This window comes from Geotrypetes seraphini, chromosome 1 (assembly GCF_902459505.1).
Source record: "Geotrypetes seraphini chromosome 1, aGeoSer1.1, whole genome shotgun sequence".
In the NCBI taxonomy this organism is placed as follows: domain Eukaryota; kingdom Metazoa; phylum Chordata; class Amphibia; order Gymnophiona; family Dermophiidae; genus Geotrypetes; species Geotrypetes seraphini.
In genome coordinates, this window is record NC_047084.1 from 439,983,036 (window position 1) to 440,009,180 (window position 26,145).

The following is a 26,145-nucleotide window of genomic DNA, read 5'->3' on the forward strand; positions in this document are numbered from 1 at the left end:
CTGGATGGATCACACAGGTCTTTTTATTTGTCGTCATTAACTATGTTACTAATAATCAATCATTTGAATTTATATGTGCATTTTTTTCTACGTGCTATTTTATAAAGGTGTAGGTGCAAATCTTTTAGCATAAAACTAAAAAGGGGACATTAGTCATGGGAAGGGCATGAGCATGTGAGGGGAATTCAATGAAGAGGTACACAGTATTATGGCATTCGGGAGATCTGCACCTAATTTATATGTGAGGTTTTATACCAGGTTTCAGTTGATGTAAATCCTTACACCAAAAGCTGGGTAAGCACTCCAGTGCTCTTCATTATTCTATGTCTTAATGCAGGGGTAGGCAATTCCGGTCTTCGAGAGCCATAGCCAGGTCAGGTTTTCAGGATATCCACAATGAATATGTATGAGATGGATTTGCATGCACTGCCTCCTTGAGATGCAAATCTATGTCATGCATATTTATTGTGGATATCCTGAAAACCTGACCTGGCTCTGGTTCTCGAGGACTGGAATTGCCTACCCCTGTCTTAATGGAACACTATTTATAGAATAGCACTCAACAAACATTTTTTGTGCTCAAATTTGGGCACAGTTTATTGAATCTAGTTCTAAGTGCTTCCATGCTAACTGGGAGCAGGTATTGTGTTGTAAAATGAATGTTGAAGCACAGTTGCAATAAAAATAGTGGATATGCCCCCAATAACTGCTCGTGAAAAATCCCTTATTAAGTTCAAGTTTATTAGATTTTTATATACTGCCTATCAAGGTTATCTAAGCAGTTTTACAATAAAGGTACTCAAGCATTTTTCCCTATCTGTCCCGGTGGACTCATAATCTATCTAATGTACCTGGGGCTATGGAGGACTGAGTGATTTGCCCCGGGTCACAAGAAGCAGTGCAGAGTTTGAACCCACAACCCCAGAGTGCTGAGGCTGTAGCTTCAACCACAGCGCTACACACTCCTCATTAAGCCATGAGACCTGCAAATTTTATGACATTTTAGTAGAAGTGCCCTTTATACATATTTGCACTGTATTAGCCCTCTCCCTCCCCCCCCCCCCCCCCCCTCCCCCGATTAGAGATTTTTCAGATCAGGGGTAATCTAAGGAAATACTTGCATGGAGTATTCTCCAGGTAGAGGTGATGGAGACAGACTGTTCCTCAATTCAAGAAAGCATGGGACAGGCACAAGGGATCTCTTAGGGAGAGGAGGAGATACTGGATGCTGCAAATGGGCAGACTGGATGGACCATTTGGCTGTTGTCTGCCATTACGTTTCTATATTTCTATCATACTTGGTTTAGATTCACTTTTCTGTGTTCTTGTGATTGAAAACAGGTATCAAGCACTGATGGAATAAGAGGAGAAAGGGAAGCAGTATGATAAGCAGAAAGTTGTTCACAGGTATGTTAACTTCATCCAGGCAATTGTATTTCAGTCATTAATTCTTTATAATGTATGGGAGGAACTTTTAAAATGAAACGGGTATGTCTGCAATTTTTGGGGGATGTGTTTTTTGAAGAATATTTTATAGCAGCAACATAAGCACCTATGTGCCTTTCTGGATTAGTGTGCACAAATTTGCACTACATTAGCAGTGAAGCAGGTTTAAATGTGTGTGTTTTCTATAGATCTACTCATGAATGTTATAAAATAAAATATATGGGCATATCATAACTTCACCCTGCTCCATCCAAACTATGTCCTTCTCTCTTCCCATGTATCCAGCATCACTCCTCTGTATCCTGTCTGCCTCCACCCCCTTGTCCAATAGTGCCCCTCCATGTCACTGTTGCTATGCTCTCTCCCCATTCAGCATCTCTTTGCTGCGTCTCATTCCCCCTCCTCCATGTCCAGGTTCTCCCCTCTCTTTCCTTCTTCAGCATCCCACAATAAACAACCCCCATGGCCCAGCACTGTTCATGCTGGCTCTTCCTCTGTGAGTCTGGTGTCTTCCCTTTCCTCAATCCCCCGCCCCACCCCTTCCTACTTCTGCCCAGTCTGGTATGATCTTTTTCAACCCTCTAATCCCGGGTCCAGCATCTTTCCCTGTCTACCTTCTCTGTGGAATAATCTACCTTTAAAAAAATTGCTTAAAACTAAGCAATTTATGGATGCCTACTTATGATATAGTATGTGAACTGTCCTTTTTGAAATTGTGCTATTTTCGTTTTTATTGCAGTTGAGTAGATTCTAAGGGTTCCTTTTACTAAGTGCGCTAGTGTTTTTAGTGCACACTTAAGATTAGCATGCGCAAACTGCGTGCTAAACGAAAAATACTAACGCAAGCTCTATGGAAGCGTTAGCATGTAGCGTGCACTAAGTGCACGCTAAAACCACTAGCACACCTTAGTAAAAGGAGCCCTAAAAGTATTCTGAGTATATTACTGTTATGTTAAAAGATATATTTATGATGATCTTACTGGGTCTTTGTGTAACAGTTTGTTATATTTTATGTTTTTATATATGCTATTTTGGAACCTGCTTAGATTATCAGCGGTATAAAAATTATTTAAATAAATAAATAATGGTCTTACAAACTTTATCTTTTTCCTGGCGGTGATTCAGGCAGGGGCCTTCTTTCTGTATGTCCCTCCCCTGCTGCAAGGATGTTGCTGCAGAGGGAAGGCCCCTGGGGTTGGTCAGAGACAGCCTGCCTGAATTGTTGATGTGAATAAAATCAAGTTCATAAGATGCTGGACTCAGAAAGGGAGGGCCAGTTAGAACGAGCAATGTCAGACCATGAGGAGGGGAAAGAGGGAAATGTCAGTGTTGTTTTATGTAAAGTCTGTAGCCTTTATCCAGTGACAAAAAAAATAAAAAAACTTAAGGAGTGCATGAGCTGTCCAAGAGGTCCCCAAAGTCTACCATTGTTGTGTGGACTTGCATTGAAGAATACTGTTATAGTGATTACACCAATATTTGTTGACTCTGAAATAACACTTTTTGCAAAAGCTCCAGTGGATCTTTTTGACTATTCTGCTATGATTATTATTTTATTATTATGATGATGATGATGGCTTTAGTCAGTATGAGAAGTTTTACTACTTCCACTAAACAAATGGTCAGTGGTTTCATCTTTTTCATTACATAGTCAAAATTTACTATTAGTCAAAATATGTTGAACATTTGCTTTCATATCATTAGTTTGTACAGCTTGTTACTATGATTATTATTATTTTAAACTCTCTAGCCCTCCATATCAGCATTTCACAGTGGCTCACAGTAGCACATACATAAGAAAATAATAACTGTTAGACTTCATTAAACCAATTAATACACTGAAACAACTAACAGGCCACCTCCATATCCACAACATAGAGCAAATAAGTACCTTGCCTGCCCATTATCTCATACCAAATGGGGTAATCTCTCTTTTCTAAAGATATTATTGGCATTCTAAAAATACAAAACAGAGATAAGGCTTAAACCTCTTCATATCAATCATCCACAATTTTTAGGTAAATGACTCCATTCACATGAGTCTGTAATAGAAAAGGCCCAATTTCATATTTTATAAAAGTATATTTCTCTTAAGAGAATGGATATGCAAATATTGGGTGCCTTGTGACTGCAGAGATCATTGTGGTCTATAGATTTTCAGAATCCAATTAAAATCGGATTCTGAAAATCTATAGACCACATGTCTAATGTATCAAAGTAAATTTTATTCAGCATTATGATTCACGCACATATTGAATCCATGTGAAAACCAAAGGGATCAATAGTCAGCTATCAGGTGGTGAGCATTTTGCTCATCCGCATATTCAAAGCCAGGACCTTGTGAAATCTGGCTTTGAATAGCTGGTTATTTTAAAGCCAGCTAACACATAGCCACTTAAGTCAATATTCAGTACTTAAGTGGCCATGGGTTACCACATAAAAATAGGACATTTTTCTGTGGCCCCATTTATTCGTGTGACAAACCGAGCGATCATTTTCCCATCACATTGCCAGGACCTGCAGTGCTCCGGGCCAGGTTTTCTAACAACCCTCTCTGTATTCATGCACATATACACTTCTAGACACCCTTGAAGGTATAATGAACACTTTTATTGGTGTACAGGACCTGAGTCTGTTCTTTCACAAGCTCAGAGAAACCAAAACTCTATACTTTAAGTTCAGTCTCTTAGTCCACTGTTAACCGTATCAATTCCCATTCAGCGCTTAATCAGTTAATCAGCTCTTAGCAATTTCAAAACCAGCGTGGCGTATCTCAGCCACACCAGACATTAGCTGTTCCTTTCACAGCAGTTAGGCGCTTCAGCAGACAGCCTCAATCAAATAATAACTGGTTTACCTTAGCCAGCACCTTTACTGTCCAAGCTTCCAATATATTCAGCAGGCTTCTCATCCAGCCAAGCACAACACCATTCACTATGCCAGCTCTTCCAAGTAATCTTTCCCAGTCTTCATAGCTTCCCCTGGGGTTCTCCTTAACCCACAGCTTCTGAGCCATCTCTGCTCAGGGAAGTCTCTTTGTGGAAGCTCTCACCTTCCCACAGGTGACCCTTTCCTAAGGCCTCTCACGGGAACCTCTCAGAACGAATCCCAGACTGGGCATATGAAGCTCTTCCTGCCTGGATTCCACCCCATGACTCAGCAGGATAGCCTGTTCATGCAGTTCAGCGCCACCTGCTGGATGAGGATTGAACTCTGAACTACAGAGCTCAATGCCTTCTGGATCCTGTAGTTTACCCACTAATTGGCCAGCACCCTCTATTTCTCACCAACATAACATCACTCATGAGGGAGAATCTCTGACTCCCTCACAATACGGTAAACTTGGTCACTTGAGGGCTGAATATAAGCACTTAAGCAGCCGGGTGCTGACTCCCTGATATATCCGGCTTTGATATAGTTTCAAGTTTTATTAAAATTTGATGAATCACTTAATCTTAATACAAAGCGATGAACAAGTCTAAAAAAGTAATACATCACCAAATATGGGGAGACAGTGTCAGTAACATAGATCACTTACTAAACATAAACGGACCCGAAAGGGAAGTGGGGGGAAGAACTACAATATATGATAGTAAATGAGATGATTATGGATAAAACAATAGGGAAGGAAACAACAACAAAAAAATCTAGGCAGAATTAAAAGCGATATGACTTTTAGAAAAAAACTAGCAATCAAAAGCATCTTTAAAAAGAAAGCATTTTAACTTGCTTTTAAACTTATCAATAAGATGTTCTTCCCTTATGTATATTGGGAGGAAATTCCACAGTTGCAGAGCGACGACTGAAAAAAATATTGCCTCCAAGTGTTAATGGATTTAAGTGAGGGAACGACCGGCAGATATTGGTCATTAGATCTAAGTGACCGGGCAGGAGTATATCGTATTAAGACTCGGTCAGTAAAGGCAAGAGTTTTATAAAGTATTGATTTAAGACTTAGTAGGCAAATCTTGTAAGTTATTCGATGGGTCACCGGGAGCCAATGAGATTTCTTGAGGAGTGGTGAGACATGGTCAAATTTCTTTGCTTTCCATATGAGTTTAATTGAGGCATTTTGAATAATTTCTTTCAGGGAAATTCCGGTGAACAAGGCATTACAGTAGTCAATTCTAAAAATGGCCAATGAATGGATTAATATATTAAGAGATTTGGGTGCTAACCATTTTGATACTGAATGGATTTGTCATAGTCTGAAGAATGTGGATTTGACTACGCTGCTAATATGTTCCAGTATCTTAATGGAATTAACTATTTGGAGAGTGATGCCTACCATTGTAATAGGAGCAAGAAGATTAATTCCTTCTTTCCAAGGAAAAAGCATTATGTTAGTTTTATTGACATTAAGCACCAGATGATTTATATTAAGCCAGTGGAGAATTTAATGGATTTAATTTCTGCGGGGTTCTCAGGATCAAGAGGATGAAGGAGCTGGATGTCATCTGCATAGGCAAATGCACTGAATCCTACAGACTGGCAGAGGGTCATCAAGGGAGCAAGAAAGATGTTAAACAAGAGGGGTGAAAGAATAGATCCTTGGGGAATTCCAAAATTAGTGGTGAAGTTTTCTGAAATAGTATTATTAAATGAAACTGTTGAAGAGCGATTGGTAAAATATGAGCGAAACCAGACCAAGACCTGATCGGTGATACCTATAGCTTCAAGTCGTCCAAGGAGAATGTCATGATCCATGGCATCAAATGCTGATGCTAACCACAATATTGAGTGCCACTCAATAGCCCCGACCAAGCAGTTTAACCAGTCAATGGCTGGCTAAATTGCAGTGAATATCAGGCCTCAAGACTTTAGGCCCCTTTACTAAGCCATGGTAAAGGTTTCTACCATGGCCCAGGGCACTAAGTGCTCTGACGCTGCTCCGGCGCTCATAGGAATTCTATGAGCATTGGACCAGAATCAGAACATTTACTCCATCTTTTACTAGACTGCAATAGCGGTTATTAGTGCATGGAGCTGCACTGAATGTTCCATTCTGCTCCCGACGCTCATAGAGTTCCTATGAGTGTCAGGAGCTACACGGAACATTCAGCGTAGCTCCCTGCGCTAATAACTGCTATCGCAGTTTAGTAAAAGGGGGAGGGGGGTTCGTGTTCCAGGCTGTGGTAGAAACCTCTATTGTAATTTAGTAAAAGGAGGGGGATTAATGCATTAGTTCAGAGAATATAAAAATGAATGAATTTCTATTAGAAATCTGGGCACTTTCAGCATAAAGTATGTAGCAAGAAATTTGTTTTATGCTGGATGTGATCCAAAAATTTACAGATGCTACTCCTTTAATATATATATATATTTACCATCTGCATGAGAATTTCAAGACCCAGATGCTCGGAAATAGGTTTTGATTTGATTATTCTTGTTACCAGGGAGAATAAATATTGATGAACAATTTCATTGAAGTGACCCATTTAATCTTCGAGGGTTGAGAACAAAACCAATATCCTGCCTGCAATAAAATGAATGTCTATGGCAAGAGGCTCTTATGTCCTTCATGTGCTCTGCATTGGATTTAACTTAAATCTTTATCACAAATGCAACATATGAATTTTCAGTAGCAAAAAGACATTGTGCTCTATCAAGGAACTCACTGCTGTAAAGGAAGATGACTGAGACAAAAATGTATGCAGTCAAAATGAATAACCACAATATCTTCTTTCAAATAAATGTTAGCAATTGTGCCTTAAATAAATTATACTAACCCTATCCCTGTAGAAAATTATTAGTTGAGAGACTGAGGGGCTGATTCTGTATAAGACGCCGGTCTCGATGGCCACCCAAGAAGTAGCTGAGAATCTTGTATTAGCGTCCTAAACAGAATCGTGTCTGCCCTAACAGACAGAGGCCTAACCCCCCCAATTTTCTAACTGACACCCATGCCAACAGCACCATTTAGAGAATCACACCTTAGCCTGATTGTAGCAAAGGAATCCCTGATTAGCTGAGCCAACAGGACTCCCCGAAGCCTGACTGGTCATAATATATTCCCTTAACTTCAGTAGAATTTAGTTCAAAGAGAAATATCTTGGAACTCACATCAAAGTTATGTAAATATTCCCTTGGGATATATTACGGCTCATGGGAGCATGATTGCATGGAATGTACATTAATAATGTCTAAAAGGTGGCATATTATATATTGGTATACGCTAATGGTTGTATTCTTTATTTATAAAAAGACACAAGGAAGTTATTAGAGAATGACACAGTGACCAAATTCATCACCGTCCCCACGGATAACTGCTGGAAACAATCCTGTGACATTCCATAGTATTCATCTCAACCTCAGTCTTTCTACACCAGCATTCTTCCATGCAAGACTTGAGGGTCAGTGGCTGTGCCCATTCATACTCTGATTCTTATGTGAGTCAAGTATAGGACAATTAAGCCATTGTGACATCACTAATGAGGTTGGCTCTTAGGCATTGGTGGAATGAGGCATTAGTGCATCACAGTATCTATTCTGGATGCTAGAGACTGTCATTCTTTAGTGTTGTCACCACTCGGGCTTGAAAGGAGACTGCAAGGGGCTGCCGACAGGTGGCAGCACAACTCTGGTGCGGCTTCCAAAGGGGGAGACCCTACACGGCAATACAGTTATCAGGTGTAATAATAAAAAAAAAAAAAAAAATCCTTTCAGATCATTGCAGTAAGTTTAATCCACACACACAAAAAAACCCCCAAAACAAACTATTTTACTGGCTTTCACTCAACAAGCAGACAGTTCATAGTAGCTAGTTTGTAGTCCAACAAGCAAACTCAAGCTCTGCCCCAGGTAAGTAGTCTCAAGTTCATAATCATGTCCTGGGTAGCTCCTTATTGCTCTAAACAAGAAAAAGAGAAAAAAACCCCAAAACCCCACAACAATTCCACTCCACGTTAAGGAGACCTGGGCTTTAGATTAACACAGTCCTGAGCTTCACCAGGCTCTTGCAGTTTAAACAACACACACATTAAAACTTCAAATCAGTGCAGTTCCAACTTTGCCTCTCTAGGTCATAGCAACTCTCCAATCCCTGGGGACTGGGAACAAAATTGCTGGGTCCGAGTAGTGGCCCTTCACTCCTACTCTCTGTTTCCTACCCGCCAACCAGTTTCTGATCCATCTGTGAATGTCTCCTTCCACCCCATAGTTCTTCAGTTTCCGAAGTAAGTGTTCATGGGGTACTTTGTCAAAGGCTTTTTGGAAGTCTAGATATATGATGTCTATGGGGGTCTCCTCTGTCCATCCATTTGTTAATTCCTTCGAAGAAGTGCAATAGGTTTGTTAGGCATGATCTCCCCTTGCAGAAACCATGTTGGCTGGTTATCAGAAGTTTGTTTCTTTCAAAATGTTCATCGATGTTGTCTTTTATCAGTGCTTCCGCCATTTTCCCGGGAACCGAGGTCAGACTCACCGGTCTGTAGTTTCCTGGGTCACCTCTTGATCTTTACCCCTGTAACTTTACCCTGATGCAGCCTGATAGTAAAACATGTTGATTAAGAAAAGAGAGCCTCCTCTGCAATGACATATTTTGGCATAATTGTGAAAAAAGGTGCTTGTATTTTTTTTTCATTTGGAGGGTAGGTCCTATAACTCGAGTATATTGGTCACAAATATATGACTTGCATTAGTTCATCTCCTAGTCTTTGTTTCACCTATTGATGAATTTCTTCCAATTGCAAAAAGAAGAATAGATTTGATTATATACCATAAGAACACAAGTGTTGCCATAGTGAGACAGACCAAAGGTCTCTCAAGCTTAATATCTATTTTCCAACAGAGGCTAATTCAGGTCACAAGTACCTGGCAAGTTCCAAAAAGAATAAAACAGTTGATTTTCCCAAGTCCATCTTTTTTTTTTTAATCTTTATTCATTTTTAAAACTTTCAACAAATGTAACATAAGATACAATCATTTTATACTTTAACATCACTTAATATACCATCAAAGTTTAACTCACATCAAATACCCCTCCCCCCTTATACCCAACAATTGTACTTAAGCATAATGAATCATAAAATATTCCCTCCCCCCCGGACGTGTATGAACAAAGGGAAAAAATAATATTCATTCTGTACAATATTTTGTTAATGGCTCTCAAACAACCCTAAATTTTTAAAAATGCCCCTGTTGTATGGCTATTACCCGTTCCATTTTAAAGATTAGGAATAACGAATTTCACCAAAAATTATAATTCAGCTGATCCCAATTTTTCATTATTTGCTGAATGGCAACCCCTGTCATGATGAACAAAATTTTATTATTATTAGAAGAGATTTGACTCTTGGCTCTCATGGAAGTACCAAATAACCCAGTGTCATATGATAATGCCACCGGATTTTCCAGTAGATTATTCACTTTGCCCCAAATGCATTTACAAAAACAAAGTATCAATGGACAATAGAATAGTAAATGATCTAATGTCCCAGCTTCGAGATGACAGTGCCAGCATCTATTAGACTTAGAGCTATCTAATTTCTGTAAATGAACTGGGGTCTAAACTGTTCTATGTAACAAAAAAAAAACAAGTTTGTCTCATAGATGCCGATGCTGTACATCTCATCCTCCAAGCCCAAATTCATGGCCATTGAGACACAGTAATTTGATGCTTTATCTCAATGCTCCAAATGTCACGCAGACCAGTCTTTGGTTTCTTATTTAAAAATCCAGATATTAATTTATACCACTGAGCGGCCTGGTGTTTCAGGAAGTCCACCTGAAAACATAAGACCGGCAAGCTATATTGATTTTTAAGATTTTTCCACTCAGGGAACCCCTCCTGAATGGCCTGCTTCAACTGCAACCATCTATAAATTTTGTAATTTGTTAAGACCAAATTTATGTTGCAATTGTGAAAAGTCAAGCAGCTTACCATCAAATATAATATCATCCAAAGTACGTATACCTACCTTCATCCAGTGTTTCCAGAAGACCTTAAACCTGCCAATTTGAATCTTGGAGTTCAGCCAGAGGGTCTGACACATGGATTTATGGATTGGAATAGGTGTCAAATTATTGATAAATTTTAAAGTTTGCCATGTGTCAACTAAAATTCTATTGTCTTTATATAGCCTAGGCATCTTGATACTTAGAATGTGACCTAATTTCAGTGGAGACATGAGTTGCCATTCCAACCATAACCAATCTGGGAGATTTTCCATGAGCTCAGGGAGGATCCAGTACATACCCTGACACATAATATAGGCTTGATGGTACCTATAAAAGTTGGGAAAATTTACTCCACCCTCCGCAATTGGTTTTTGTAGAGATACCAAGGCGATTCTTGCTGCTTTCCCCAGCCAAATAAATTTTGTCAGAATACTATTTAATTTCTTGTAAAAAGACCCCTGAAAAAAAATGGCAACATACTCATTTGGTAACAGACTACAGGCAGAATCATCATCTTAACAGTTTGGACTCTCCTCCACCAAGACAGATGTAATGGGTTCAAATGCTCACACATTTCTGTGACCTTCAGCAATAAAGATTTTTCATTTACTTTCATAGTTTCTTCCAGTGTACTTTTTATCCAAATACCTAAATATTTATACCCTCTTCCTTCCAAAGAAAAGTGAAAGTATCAAATAATCCTTTTGTGCAATATACATTTAGTGGAAGAACCTCTGATTTGCTCCAGTTTATTTTGTAACCAGAGAATTTTCCAAATCTATTAATCAGATCCAGTAAATGTGGAATGGTGGTTTCAGGATTCCTCAAATGAAGCAATATGTCATCTGCATAAGCAAAGACCTTGTATTCCCGACCTTTATAAGGAATACCCTGTATCTCCTCTGCCTGCTGAATAGCCAATAACAAGGGTTCCAATACAATGTCAAAAAGCAAAGGAGATACATGGTCCATTCCACACAATCAAAGGCCTTGTTTGCATCCAAGGATACAGAGAAAGCTGGATCTTCCATGGTTTTTGTTAGATTTAACATGTGAAAAGCCAATCTGGTGTTGTTTGATGAATGTCTCTGAGCAACAAAACCTGTTTGGTGCATACCGATAATATAAGGGAGAGCCTTGGCCAAGCGTAAAGCCAATAACTTAGCCAGAAGTTTTCCATCTATATTAATCAAAGAAACAGTCCTGTAATTTGAAACCAAAGTGGGATCTTTATTTGGCTTCGGTAAAACTATAGTTAAAGATTCTGCCATAATACCAGTAATACAACCTTTAATCAGTTGAGCCTGATATAAATTTAATAAATCAGGTAATAGGGTACTTTGAAATGATTTGTAAAATTCTACAGTGAACCCATCACCACCTGGAGCGGATCCTACTTTAAGGGACTTCAACGCTGCTTGTAGTTCTTTCATTGATATAGGCGCATCAAGAGTCCCTTTTATATGCTCGGGAATTTTAGGCCCCTTAATTAACTTCAAGAACTCTAAACTCTCAAGTTCTTTATTTCAATAAAGCTCAGTAGAATATAAAGCTTTATAATATTTCAGAAATTGTTTTAAGATATTTCCAATTTGAGAATGAGTTTCCACATTCTCACCTGTGATAGCCTCAATTTTTACTTTCCTTTTCTTAACTTTAAGGTAATTGGCTAATATTCTTCCCGCTTTATTCGAGTTTCCATAATACAGAGCCTGTTGAGAAAACAACTCTTTCCTAGCCATTTGAGAGGAAATCTCATTGTATTTGCATTTAACTTTTAAGAAGGCCTGCAAAATATTTTGTTCCCATTTCAAGGCCAGTTGTGACTCTTAAGTCTTTTATCTTTTGTTCCAAATTAGAGAATTCCAATGTAAGTTGTTTCCTAACATGTGCCAAATATGAGATAATTTGCACTCTCATGGTAGCTTTGAAAGCATCCTATAATGTTTCTAAAGAGATTTCCTCTGAGGCATTGATTTGAAAATATTCATTCATTTTTAATTGAAATACTTCAATAAAGTTAGAATCTGCAAGCAATGTATTATTGAACCTCCATACAGGTCTATTACAATCTTGTTCCTCAAATTTTAATTCAATCCATACTCCAGCATTTTCAGATAAAACAATTGAATCTATGCCAGCTTTGGTTACCTGTTTAACTCATTGATCTGATACAAATACATAATCTATTCTTAAAAATTATTTATGAACCTGAGAGCAAAAGGAAAATTCCCGAGCATTAAAATGGAGAATTTGCCAAATATCTTTTAATCCACAGGATTGAACTAAATTATCCAATCCCATTGATTTCAAAATCCTACTGGGTTGTTTATCCAACAATGGATCTTTAACAGCATTGAAGTCCCCAGCTACCACTAAATTAGAGACAGCCAGTGGCAGAAATACCTGTTGCAGAGTTTATTTTTAAAATTCTGCTTGATTTGAATTAGTGAAATCTAAAAAAATTCAAAAAGGGAAGAAATGCCAAAACAAAGGAAAAAACTAATTTTCCCTGACCCTAGAACACGGGTGAGAGGAAGAGACAACTATACCCGCAGAAAACTCAAAACCAAAATAACAAGAAAGATAATAATAAATAGTGAACGGGGAGCCCTCAGTCACACAGCTCGCCACGGGGTATATACATAACCCCTAGTGCGCTAGCTGTCACAATATTGTGCCCATGTGAGCATAAACTGTGGAACATCCTCGGGCTCACCCGAAGTGTAATTCAGTGTGTACTAGTGCACCAACAAACTTTGTGCTAAAAGTGCAAATGAAAATACCGAAGGTATAGATTGTCTCTGCCTCTCATCCGAGGGTGCAGAAGCGACCAAATCAACCATCTAAGCAGGGACAGAAAAACAAGTGCAAAGTCCGAAAAAGTACTTAGCTTCTCCGTGGGTCAGAACTCTAGGTAGCCAACGGAACTCCGTTTCGGAGGTGTAAAAAACCCCTTCCTCAGGAAATCAACCACTGAATGCTGCAATGTAATGTAGCTTGCTCAGATGCCTGCCAAGATGAGATGGAAGAAAATGGCACTGAACCCGGAGAACGCCTCTGTTCATAACTGCAGATCAGGTGACGTCATCAAGTCCAGCGTCAAACCCTGCAAGAAACCAGGAAATTTAAAAGATATGTTAAATCTGATAATGGTAAAAACTAAAAACTGAAATAGAAATTAAATGTGCATTAAATGGCACAGTGCCACTCAATGTAGTCATTCAATCCCAAAGGGTGTACTGATTGTAACTCAAAAATCCAGTATTGTTCCCTCCGTTGCAGGCAAATAGTCCTATCCCCCTCAAAATTCTTAGGGATCTGCTCGATGATGCTCCATTGCAGATCTACAAAAGAATGGCATTGTTGAATACAATGGGGAACCTTCGGAGAAGTAATTGATAAAGTATTTATCCTGCTTCTATGTTCGATCAGGCGCGTCCTGATGGCTCTCTGGGTATGTCCTACATATATTAATTGGCATGGACAGCTGATAATATAAATGACCTAAGATGATTTGCAATTGGTATTTACCTTAAAATAGTAACTTGTTTTTCTGTCCCTGTTTGGATGGTTGATTTGATCGCTTCTGCAGTCAAATGAGTTTCCTATATCCTATATCATACATATATCTGCACCTTGCTGCTTTAAAAAAAATTAAGCATTTTCTTCCTTTTAACAGGATGATTGAGGCCATTAATATTTAAAGAAAACAATTTAAAATTCATTGTAAAATTTCAAAGAAGAGAACCCATAATAGTATACCAAATACATCATGTAAATACATACTTTGTCCAATACATGCCCTAAATCCCTTAAACCCTTCCCCTTTTCCCCCAATTCCCTATCCCCCTTATCATACGATTGCTTGAAGACATATATTTAGACTAGCAGCAATATCCCTCCCCCAGACAACCTAATTCATTACTTCCCCTTATATAATTACAATTATTCAACTATAAACTAAAAAATTTCATGAATACTGAAATAAATATATAAATTCTCTAAGAAGTGGATAAATAATTAATAGAATATTACAACAAAATAAAGTTCATTCTCTACCTATGTGGAGATTCCTTAATGAAATTACTCAAACAAATATATTTTAATAATATGACCAATGAGTACCCTTTAAATTCCTCAAAATCATACCAAAAAACCCCTCTATTAAGAGATTATATAAACTTACAGCAATGAGACCTGACACTTGAAATTTTTAAACATATACCAGGGAGTAAATATTAGGTCCCAGGGTACCAAAGTAAATTATTCTATAAAGTAATACACTTTTAAAATACATAAAATGAGTATTGCAAACCCCTAAAATTTACCCTTGTTCCCCCCATGAAATTAAAATTAATCAATCTATAAATATTAAAATATTTCATAAATACTTGAATAATAAATAAATAAATACTTGAATATAGTAACAAAATAAAGTACATTCTCTAAATACATGGAAATTCATTGGAGTAATGAAACTACATAAGCAATATATTTAATCAATATACCATCACCTCATCAATGAAGTTATTTAAATAAATATAATTGATCCATTCCAAACTCTACATACATCCTTTTTTAAATATAATTTTTCAATAAGTTCAGGACACATTCTTAATTTACTCAGGTAAATACAGCAACAATCAGTTACAGGCAAAATCAATCAGTAGTTTGAAACCAAAAATATCCACAATACTAAGGAAAATATTTAAAACAAAAAAAATCAATGGGGGGAGAGAAGGAGATTAAAAAATACTAGTTAGTACAAGAGATGTTTTAAACTAGTATAATAAGTAAATAAATAAGGGCCCCTTTTACAAAGCCGTGGGGGCAATGCTGCTGCGGTAAATGCACCAGAGCCCATTCCATTCCAATAGGCTTCATTAAGAGGCCACTGAAAAGTTCTCAGCCCAACCGACAAACTTGGGGCAATCTCCATCGAGAGCTATATACTTTTTTAAAAAAATCTTTATTACGTTTTCAAAGCTAATAAAAAGTGCAAAGCATTATACATACATTAACATAAAGAGTAAGCACTTATAGTAAATCAATAACAATACAGAAAGAATAGACCCCCTTCCCTTCCAATACGTTCAATCAAGGAATAAAACAAAAGAGATAGCACCCCTCCCCCTCACACCCTTACTTAGATAAAGACAGGTTGTTCACCCTTTCCAAGGAAGGGAGAACGAGAGGGCACTCTCTAAAGTTGAAAGGGGATAGATTCCATACGAACGTAAGGAAGTTCTTCACCCAGAGAGTGGTAGAAAACTGGAAAGCTCTTCCGGAGTCTGTCGTAGGGGAAAACACCCTCCAGGGATTCAAGACAAAGTTAGACAAGTTCCTGCTCAAATGGAAAGTATGCAGGTGAGGCTGGGCTCATTTAGAGCACTGGTCTTTGACCTAGGGGCCGCCGCATGAGCGGACTGCTGGGCATGATGGATCACTTGTCTGACCCAGCAGCGGCAATTCTTATGTTCTTATGTGTATAAAACCACAGAAATTAATCCAGTGATTTTCCACTTTTCCATTCCATCAGAAAAGAGAGAATGAAAAAAGTGGAAAATTGCTGGACTAAGGGCTCCTTTTACTAAGGTGCGCTAGCGTTTTTTTGTGCACGCAGGAAATAACCGCGCGCTACACTGCACGCTACGCTTCTAGAACTAACGTCAGCTCAATGCTGACGTTAAGGTCTAGCACACGAAGCAATGTAGCTTGCACTATTCCGCGCGTTAAAGCCCTAACGCAGCTTAGTAAAAGGAGCCCTAAGTGTAAAGCCCTCAATGGAGACAGCCCCCAACTTTATTGGTTGGGCTGAGAACTTTTCAGCAGCCCCGGGGCTGCTGAAAAGTTCTCAGCCCGACCAAGAAGAGAATGATGTAGATATGGTTCACTCAGTGATCCGAAGCAATATCAAAAAACATAGAATGTTGTTTCTGCAGATTGGTACTTAACGAAATAAGAAAACACTCTTTTCGGCTACAATGGCAAAATGATCCTCAGAATTTAGGAAGTTGGTTGGTCGGGTTGAGAACATTTCAAACCCTCCGTCCCCTCCCCCGTACTTATTACTGGCAGTATTTTGTTGTTGTTTTTTTCTAGTACATCTTTTCAAGAGATATGACTTAAATGAATAGAATCTGTAATTGCAACATGATTAGTAAAACAATTTTTTGCATTACTGCACTTTCAACTAATTTTCAGTGAACTGTTTAAAACATTAAAAACATGTTGTTTTAGATATTGGGCAAAGATATGTAAAATGATAGTGGCAAGTATAATTTTACTGCAGACATTATCTTCACTGCCCAATTACAGCTCTGAATTTGAGTACCGTTTTATTACTGGAAGTAATCATTTTAATAAATCATTGTAAGCATTAATTTAATGATCATCATTTAGTAAGAAAATGTTTGCTTGGAAAGTTAAAAAAGGATGCCTTTTTATAGACAGATGCAGACTAGCAGCAGCTGTGGATGCTAAAAAGGACTGAAGCATGGATAAAAATTAAGGGCCTCTTTTACTAAGCCATGGTAAAGGTTTCTACTAGAGAGCTGCATGAAAACGGGGACGACGGGGATCCCTCGGGTTCCCCTTTCGGGTCATGGGGATCCGGTGGGGACGCCCCTAGGGTCGTGGGGATCCCGTGGGGATGCCCCCTAGGGTCACGGGGATCCCATGGGGACGCCCCCTAGGGTCACGGGGATCCCGTGGGACATCTCCTAGGGTCGTGAGGATCCTGCGGGGTTCGATGCACTCGAGCTGCGAGGCTCATCTTTTTTTCCCTACCTGCCCTGCCGCAGCACACAGCCGACTGGAAGTCTTCCATAATGTCAGCGCTGACGTCGGAGGGAGGGCTTAAGCAAAGCCCTCCCTCCCTCCGACATCAGCGCTGACATTGGGAAGACTTCCGGTCGGCTGTGTGCTGCGGCAGGGCAGGTAGGAAAAAAAAGACAAGCCTCGCGGCTCGAGCTCCATTTTGCTTGCAGATGAGGGCTGGGAGGCGGAACACAAAAGGGGGGAGGGAATGCATTTTTGACACAAGGCATGAACTTGGGAAAGAGGATGGAGGAAGGGAGGGAAAGAGGTGGGGGAGGGAGTGCGTTTTGGACACAAGGCATGAACTTGGGAAAGAGGATGAAGGAAGGGAGGAAAGAGATGCTGAGGTAGGGGAGGGAGGGCGTTTTTGCACACAAGGCATGAACTTGGGAGAGAGGAAGGAAGGGAAAGAGATGGTTGTGTACACGGGAATGGAATAAAGGAAAATTTTTGGTCATAGGGAGGTAGTGAGGTACATATGAGAGGGAGAAATATTGTGGTGGAAAGGGAACAGTGGGACAGATTGAAATGGATGCAAGAGGGAGGAATGTTGGATATAGTGGTGAATGGAATGCAGGGAGAGATGTGGCATGGTGCTGGAGAGGGGTGATAGGAGAAATGTTGGACATGGGGCTGGTGGGCAGGCACAAAAGATGAGAAAGGGATAAATACTGGACCATGGTAGGAGGAACCAATGGACAGCAACAGAAGAATTTACAGAAGATGGGAAAGCGGAAAAAAGAAACTGGGACCAACTTTATGGAAAAATAAGTCTCCAGACAACAAAGGTAAAAAACGGAATTTATTGACTAAAATATGTTAGCTTTGGGAAATGTATATAGCAGATGTCTTTGTATTGTGTTCAAAAGAAAAGGAAATGCATTTCTGGTTTTATTTCTACAGTGTTGAAGTACTTGCTGACCCTTGCTGTGACTGGTGGGGATCCCCAAGCACCGCCATCAGAGGACCTCCTCTGGAGATGGCCAGAACTCCCCTCCACCAAGCACAGCAGTTGCTGGCAACATCCATGAGCTACTGAGTTGCCAGCATCTGTGACTCAGGGACGCTACTGCTGCCTGTCAAGCTTGGCAAAAGGGACCCCCGGCCAACTGCAAAGGAAGTCCTCAGCTGACAGCTTGGGGGTTCTCATCAGCTGAGTATTTATATTTTATATTTACATTAGAGGCTCTGGTAGAAACCCATTTACAAAGTATGTATTCTTTCCAATTAATATTTCCAAATTAATAAAGACTCTATGCTTATTTGTAAATGGTTTTCTACCAGAGCCTTTAATTCAGTAGCATAATTAAATGAAATAACTATTTCTGAAGTTTATAGGGACGGGCGAGGACAGAGAGGATTCCTCGCGGGGACGGGTGGGGACAGGTGGGATTCCTCACGGGGACGGGTGGGATTTTGGTGGTGATGGGTGGGGACAGGTGGGATTTCTGTCCCCGCGCAACTCTCTAGTTTCTACCATGGCCCAGAGTGCTAAATGCTCCAATGCTGCTTTGATGCTCATAGAATTCCTATGAGCATTAGAGCATTTAGGCCCGGATTCTATAAACGGCGTCCCAATTGTAGACTGCAGTAGGCATCCTTTCGCTGTCTAACCAGCCAATCGGTACACATGTTTTTTTTAAAAAAAAAGCTCCAGAGGCAGGCTGCCTACATTGGAGGCACCTCCAGGAACCTAGGGAGGCACCCAAGCTCGCCTATGTTCCCCTAAGTCTATTTGTGGGCAAGGTTTGCCCAGAAGTAGCCTTAGATGGACCTAGGCGGTTGCATGTGTCTCCCTAGGCCAGCGGGAGACGCGTACAATGTAAGTAGATGTGGCCACTGAGCTTATCATCGTAAGAGATCTCCCTGCTGCGATAAGTTTAGTGGCACCCGAATGATCGCCAGCAGGAGGGATGCCCAATCCCTCCTGCTGGATCCCCCCCCCCCCCCCGGTAGATTGCAGCAGGAAGGATGCCCAATCCTTCCTACTGGAATCCCCCTAAGATCATGCCATCCCCTTACCCCCAGGACCCCTTCTATCATTTTAGGTAGGATGGATGGACAGGTCTTTCCTCCGTCCCCCCAACAGGCCCGCCTACATCTGAATGAGGTGGGCCTGCCCCTTCCTGGTGCATTGTGGGATGTACCATGGAGGGGCTAAGGCCTGATTGGCACAGGCACCTAACTACTCAAACTGAGCAGATGACCACTAGGGGGCATGACCCCACCTTCACTCCCACTCCCCCAGTGATCACTGATCCCTTCCCATCTTTCAAAGATTTGAATGAAACAACATATACCAGCTTGTATGACAGCTTCATGTGTTATGGCCAGTCCTATTAGAGCAGCAAGCAGGCTCCTAGAATAGCATAGCGGTTGATACAGTGGATTACAGAAATGGAGACCCAGATCCATATCCCGCTCTAAATAGTACACTTGTGATGTAACATGTGAGGCCTCCCAAATCCACCCAAAACCTACTATGGGACAAGGATCCTAGCTAGGCCTAGTGGCTCTGCTGAATCCTAGTCCTGGAGTTAAAATAAAGGTAGTGGAACACAGATTCTTTAATATCTTCCAAAAATTGCACACTAAAATGTCCAGGTTGTTCAAACAAAATACTTTTAATGGAACATCAAAAGTTTCAAACAAGAATGTCAGAATTTGGCTCGAGTGAAAACAAAACTTCCAAAAATTATCTTTACTTCTTTTACCAAACAAATAAGTCCTATTCCTAGCACCAGCCATGCTTCCAGAGTCAGTCCAAACCAATACCAGCAAAATCCTCAGTTTAGCCTTCTGGCCAAATTTAGGGTATGCATCAAATCATAGCTTTTGAGTATAAGGCTCTTGGATACTGGCTCTAATTGTGTCCCTGTTAGGTTGAGCAAAAAGTAATCCCCAACAGTTTGAGAGGAGAGAAGCCTGTTCTCCCCAGGTGCTACCACTCTCCCAATAGACAGGCTTTTGTGTAACTTCTGCAGCTTCCAGCACAAGTCAGAGCAGTGCACAAACTGCTCTCAAAACATAGATTCAAAAAAACCTCTTCAAATGAAAAAGAAAACCCCCGGACTTATCAGCCTACTCACATTCCATGGGGTCCTTTATATCCAGAGTCCGTTATATCCAGAGTTGCATTTTTTAAAAACTTTATTTAGGTCAGCTTGAAACAACGTTCAATCAGTGAACAACAGTCACTGCACAACCATATCAGCAACATTAAGAACAAAACTCAGCAAAACATTGGTATGGCACAAAATGATTGCAAAACCAGAACACTAAAAGATGTTCTAAAGCATTAAGTCGTACTGTGCTAGAAAGAAAAATACTCTGTCATTTTCTTCTGGGCTGCATTTTGATACTATATTACCGGCATGCCACGTGTCTTGTAGGCGGAGCCTGCATGTCCGTTATAGCCAAAGAAAACTACAGTTAAAAGCAGCTCAGGGGACCAAATTGGTTGTCCATTATATGCAAAAGTCCGTTATATGTGAGTCCACTATATGCAATGATTTTCTGTATGTTTATAATGGCGCACGGCTGGGACTAGTGGACCTTATCCACTATAGGTGAGGTTCCATTATAAGCGAGTCCATTATAATGAGATTTTACTGTAGTAACCATTTTTGTGTACATGGAGACAAAAAAAAAAAAATTTAAACTTGTTTAGGTATATTAGAAGCTAGAAGCTGATAAAAGAATCAGTTGGACTTCTAGATGACAGGGGTTAAAGGGGCACTCAGGGAAGACAAGGCCATAGTGGAGAAACTAACCCCCTCACTAGCGGTTTTTAGCGCAGAGAGAGTACAGAGAGCCGCGCTGAATGGCACGTACTGCTCCCGATTCTCATTGAGTTCCTAGCGCAGTTTCATAGAAGAGTGGGTAAATAAATTCTTCGCTTCAGTCTCCATCAAGGAAGCTGTATCACGAACAGAGTGGTTTGACCACAGAAACATTTTATTTTCTTTCACCGTTGATTCAGCTAAGTGTCTCCTGAAGAAGGCACTCTTTGCACGTCGAAATTGGTATCCTTGCTAGTACCATTGTTTTACAATAAAGATTTATTTATCACTGGTTGGAAAGACTCCTTCATTTTTGTTTGACTACATATATCCCAAGGCGAGGTGCTCTCCTTTTTGCTTGTTTGGAGGGATACCACTGCCAAAAAAGATATTCAATGCTGATGAGTCAAAGATACTGAAACAAACCTCTGTAAGCCTAGAAAATGTAATGGAAGAATTTGATAAAGAGTAGCAAATTGCCAGGACCAGATGGTATATCCCAGAGTACTGATAGAACTGAAACATGAATTTGCAGAGTTATTGTTAAATGAATAGAAGAAGGAGATAAAGAAACAAGTCAAATAAGACATGGAGGGGATGAGGGAGAGCTACAAATTCAAATATGATAGAGGGGATGAAAATGCACAATTGTCAAAACTGTACTAACAGAGGCTTTGTACTTGGTTGCCACAATGAGGAGTCAAGTGACTCCAGAGGAAGGCATCTGCAAAAGGTTTTCACATCAACCTTGAAACGGTAGAGAGATATTTGCAATTGCAGATGCTCAGGCATCATGTTCCACAGTTCAGTAATACTGAGAAAATGGAAATAAATTAGAATGTTAGGAATTATTAGGAAAGGAATAGAAAATAAAACTGAGAATACTTGTATAATGCCTTTGTATTGCTCCATGGTGTGACTGCATCTCAAAAAAGATGTGAATGGAATTAGAAAAGGAACAAAGAAGGGTGATAAAATGATAAAGGAGATGTAAGGACTTCCCTAAGAGGAAAGGCTAAAGAGGCTGGGGCTCTTCACCTTGGATACGAGATGGCTGAAGGGAGAAATGATAGAGGTTTATAATATACATGAATTCCTTGTTTACTCAACATGCAATTAAACTCTGGAATTCATTGCCAGAGAATATAATAATTGCAGTTAGCTTAGCAGGGTTTAAACATTGTTTGGATAATTTCCTTAAAGAAAAGTCCATAAGCCATTATTAAGATGTGCTTGAGAAAATCCACTGCTTATTTTTAGGATAAGAAATATAGAATCTGTTTTATTCTTTTGGGATCTTGCCAGGTACTTGTGGCCTGGATTGACTACTGTTGGAAACAAGATACTGGCCTTAATAGACCTTTGGTCTGTCCTCATATGGCAGTTTTTATATTCTTAAAGAGCCCCAGGGAGAATAAATTAATAAAGTTACCATGGGATTTCAACTTGCATCCTTTGGTTTACAATCCACTGTACTAACCACAAAGCTAATTCTCTAATCTGCTTGCTGCTTTGTTCAGAATGGTTATAAATACCTGCAGCTAACACAAGGCCAGATGCACAGAGCTCCAGCAACCCAGTACAAATGAGCACTATACGTTCTAGTAATGTCATGGAATATGAAAGAAGTTGTTAATTCCTAAGTGTGCCTAGCTCTTTTAATTAGTTAAGCCTAAGAGAGAATGTTCAGTGCAGTACAGCGGGTGGAAACCAGTCCGATGCAATGCATTTGTTCGATCCAGAAAGTCTGATAGTTGTGGAGTAACCACTTTTCAGTAATGTTTGAAAGGAAAGGTAAGTTAGAAATTGGCCTATAATTGGTAACTTCTCTAGGATCCAGTTTCAGGGCAGGAGTAACTATAGTGTGTTTCCAGGTTTGAGGAAATAATACAGAATCAAGACTTTTGGAGAATATAACCACCAGAGAATCTGAAAGACAATCCAGAAATATTTTTGTAAGAAAAGAGGGGATTGGATCATTTGGAGAAGAAGTAGATCGAAATGAAGCAACTATATTTTTTTAAATAAGAGACAGAAGGCAGATTAAAAGCTGAGAGTTCTGAGACTGGGACCATTGAGGAAGTAGTGTCAGAAGTAGTGGAAAAGGCAGGTAAGTTTGTGACTGTGTCATGGAAACCAAGAGCAAAATCTTCAGTACTAAGGGAGTTCTGGAATAGGGAAGTAAGCCTAGTAGTGGGAGAAATTCCAGAAAGAGAGGGGGAAAAAAACCCAATACAATTGGGATTTAGTCAGATCTCGTTACAAAATTCTGTAGATATTGTTTCATTTCACTTTCCTTAGAGAGGATGAGTAGGACTTAGAGAGGGATTTGAATTACTGGACTCATTCCTTAGCCCTGGAATCCAGGGATGTTCCGTGCTTCATAGTTAAGGTCGTAAGAGTGAAAGACCTGGGTGATACCAGGGCTAAGAGGAACAACAATTAGAGGGAATAAGTTTAAGAGGAGCAGAGAGATCAAGAGCTGATCAAAGTGTATTATCCAAAATTTCAGTCTGATTGCAAAGGTCAAGGTCTGAATAATTATCAGGAAAAGGGTTGCAATGTTTGAAAAAGTTCTCAACAGTTAAGGTTTTGGAACAAGAAACTGGATCACCAGGAACTAAAGCTGTTGAAGTTACAAGAAGAAACTGAACAAGGAAATGATCAAACCAAGGAACATTGCGAGGTACAACACCAGTGGTATACCAAGCGGGGGAGGGGACGGGGGGTAGGGGGAGCGGTCCGCCATGGGTGCAGCCTTAGGGGGGTGCACAGCCGGCCAGGTCCCTATCGCGCTCCCTCCCTCCTTACTGCTGCCCTCCTTACTGTCGTCGCTGAGTTGAATCAGCTCCCTTTCTCCCTCCCTGACCCTTACCTTCGTGGTGCTTTAACACTCACCCCTTTACCTTCGTGGTGCTTTCACCCCTCCCCCCCAACAGGACCGGTCCGACAAACCTCCCTGCCCTGTGGCCAGCGATGTCTACATGGCCTTCTTCTAGCAACCGGAGCTGCTTCAGTTTAACCTTTGTCTATGTATTTCTATTTTATCCCCCATTTTACAAAACTGTGGAGCATTTTTTAGCGCCAGCCGTGGTGGTAGCAGCTCTGATGCTCAGAATTCCATGAGCGTCAGAGCTGTTACCACCGTGGCTAAAATCCACACTATAGTTTTGTAAAAGGGGAAGGGGTTAGTTTGTGATGACATTCCATACTAGGCAAAGGTGTTTTCTGTGTGTTCGAAAGACATGGTTTTCTGTTAGGATTGACGGTGTAGTATTGATCTGTACTAGTCTGGCTTGTTTAGTTTTACAATGGGTGTATTGCTGTTGTACTGCTCACTGCAGTATGTAAGATGCTGTCTTTCCCTAGGTACTCATGTGTGACGTGTGGCTTGTTACTAAAAAACATGTTTTTCGTACAGATGAGGGGGGGCGCGTCAAAAAATGATGGGCCCTGGGTGTCACATATGCTAGGTACAGCAGCAAAAACACAGATATATTGAAAATAAAACGTATGGCCAATAAACACTTTCAATGTAGACAAATAGGTGTTCAAAAAGTAGAGTGAAGAACAAGGAAAACTCAATGTCAGATAAAAATGAAGGAAAAAGCCTCAGAAAAGGCCCTCCCACCTCCACTGAAGTGGATAGCAAATGGTGGTTAAGCGGTAACCTCACTGGCAAAAAAACTTCAATAGATACTGAACATTTGAGCATTTAAACCATGCTTCACTACAACTTGTAAAACTTATAGAGGAAAAATTCACTTATCTTCTGCTGATCGGCACACCGACGAGGCCAGCATTTCACCAATAGGCTACATCAGGGTGTGACCCGACCGATCAGCGCCGGAGATTCCCTGCAGGTAGAATAGTTGGAAAGAAACTCCAGGCAAGTGTGGAAATCTCAGAGGTTCGCTCCGTGCTGACAACCAAAGTCTGATTGGTCGGGTCACACCCTGATGTAGCCTTTTGGTGAAACGCTGGCCTTGTCGGTGTGCCGATCAGCAGAAGATAAGTGGATTTTTCCTCTATCAGTTTTATAAGTTGTAGTGAAGCATGGTTTAAATGCTCAAATGTTTAGTATCTATTGAAGGTTTTTTGCCAGTGAGGTTACCGCTTAACCACCATTTGCTATCCACTCCGGTGGAGGTGGGAGGGCCTTTTCTGAGGCTTTTTCCTTCATTTTTTATCTGACATTGAGTTTTCCTTGTTCTTCACTCTACTTTTTGAACACCCTATTTGTCTACATTGAAAGTGTTTATTGGACATATGCTAGGTACGCCACTGCACAACACAAATATCCTAAATATATATATTTTAACAATTTATGAAACACAGGAAATCTATATTCTTGTCTTAAAGAGCGTGGGAGATAATTCCATAGAGATGCTACCTGATAAGACTGTTATTGTGAAATTTGTATAATTTTACAGATCTGACAGAAGGAAAGCTTAATAAAAAGTTCTGTCTTCCCATTCCATACAATCATTGAAAATAAGTATATAAATATGGGGGCAATTTCCCATATAGGCCCATATAGCCATATAGGGTTTTTTATTGCCTTCCACTTTGGTAAAATCTCTGACACTCATAGAATTCCTATGAGAGCTAGAGCTTTTACCGCAGTGGCCAGCGATAAAAAAAACCCCTAATGTGGCTTGATAAAAGAGGGCCATAATGACTTCAAAGATAAAACACAAGAGTTTATTTTAAAACATCTGGTATGGGAAATGATGTAACTGATTCAAATTTAAAAGCATTTGTTAATTACATATAATGGCATGGACTATGTAAGCTGACATTTCCCAATTTCCTCTTATCTGTACAAATGACATTCTATGAGGGCGGTTTGAAAAGTTTGGTAAATTTCCACGAAATGGCACCACAGTCCTCGTATTTTGCAGAATTTGACACAACTTATTTTTCTGAAGGAACAAAAAAACTGAAAACTCGCTGACCAAAAGACAGCATAAACTGGCACTTGAATGTCTTATTAGTCAAAACATCCTTGTGGGCATTTTCAAAACAGACTTTCTGGACATCTAGCAGGACTTCTTACCCACTGTGCATCCTTAGTAGAAATGGGCATGTTGATAGGTATTCCATGGGCAAGGAATGGGCGGGCTTAGACTTGGACATCCTGCAGGTATAATCTAACATTTCCTAGGACATCCTAGACAGAACAGATATTTTCAGC

The 26,145-nt window shown here is 40.0% G+C and overlaps 1 protein-coding gene across 5 annotated transcripts in view; it reads left to right on the top strand.

Moving 5' to 3' along the window:
- Positions 1 to 26,145, top strand: part of LINGO2 (leucine rich repeat and Ig domain containing 2) — a 2,394,831-nt gene that overhangs the window by 1,328,301 nt on the left and 1,040,385 nt on the right. For all 5 annotated transcript variants that reach the window (XM_033919804.1, XM_033919821.1, XM_033919813.1 and 2 more), the window contains exon 6: positions 1,342 to 1,407. The gene's annotated coding sequence lies outside the window, so the exon portion shown is untranslated. The remainder of the gene's footprint in view (positions 1 to 1,341; positions 1,408 to 26,145) is intronic.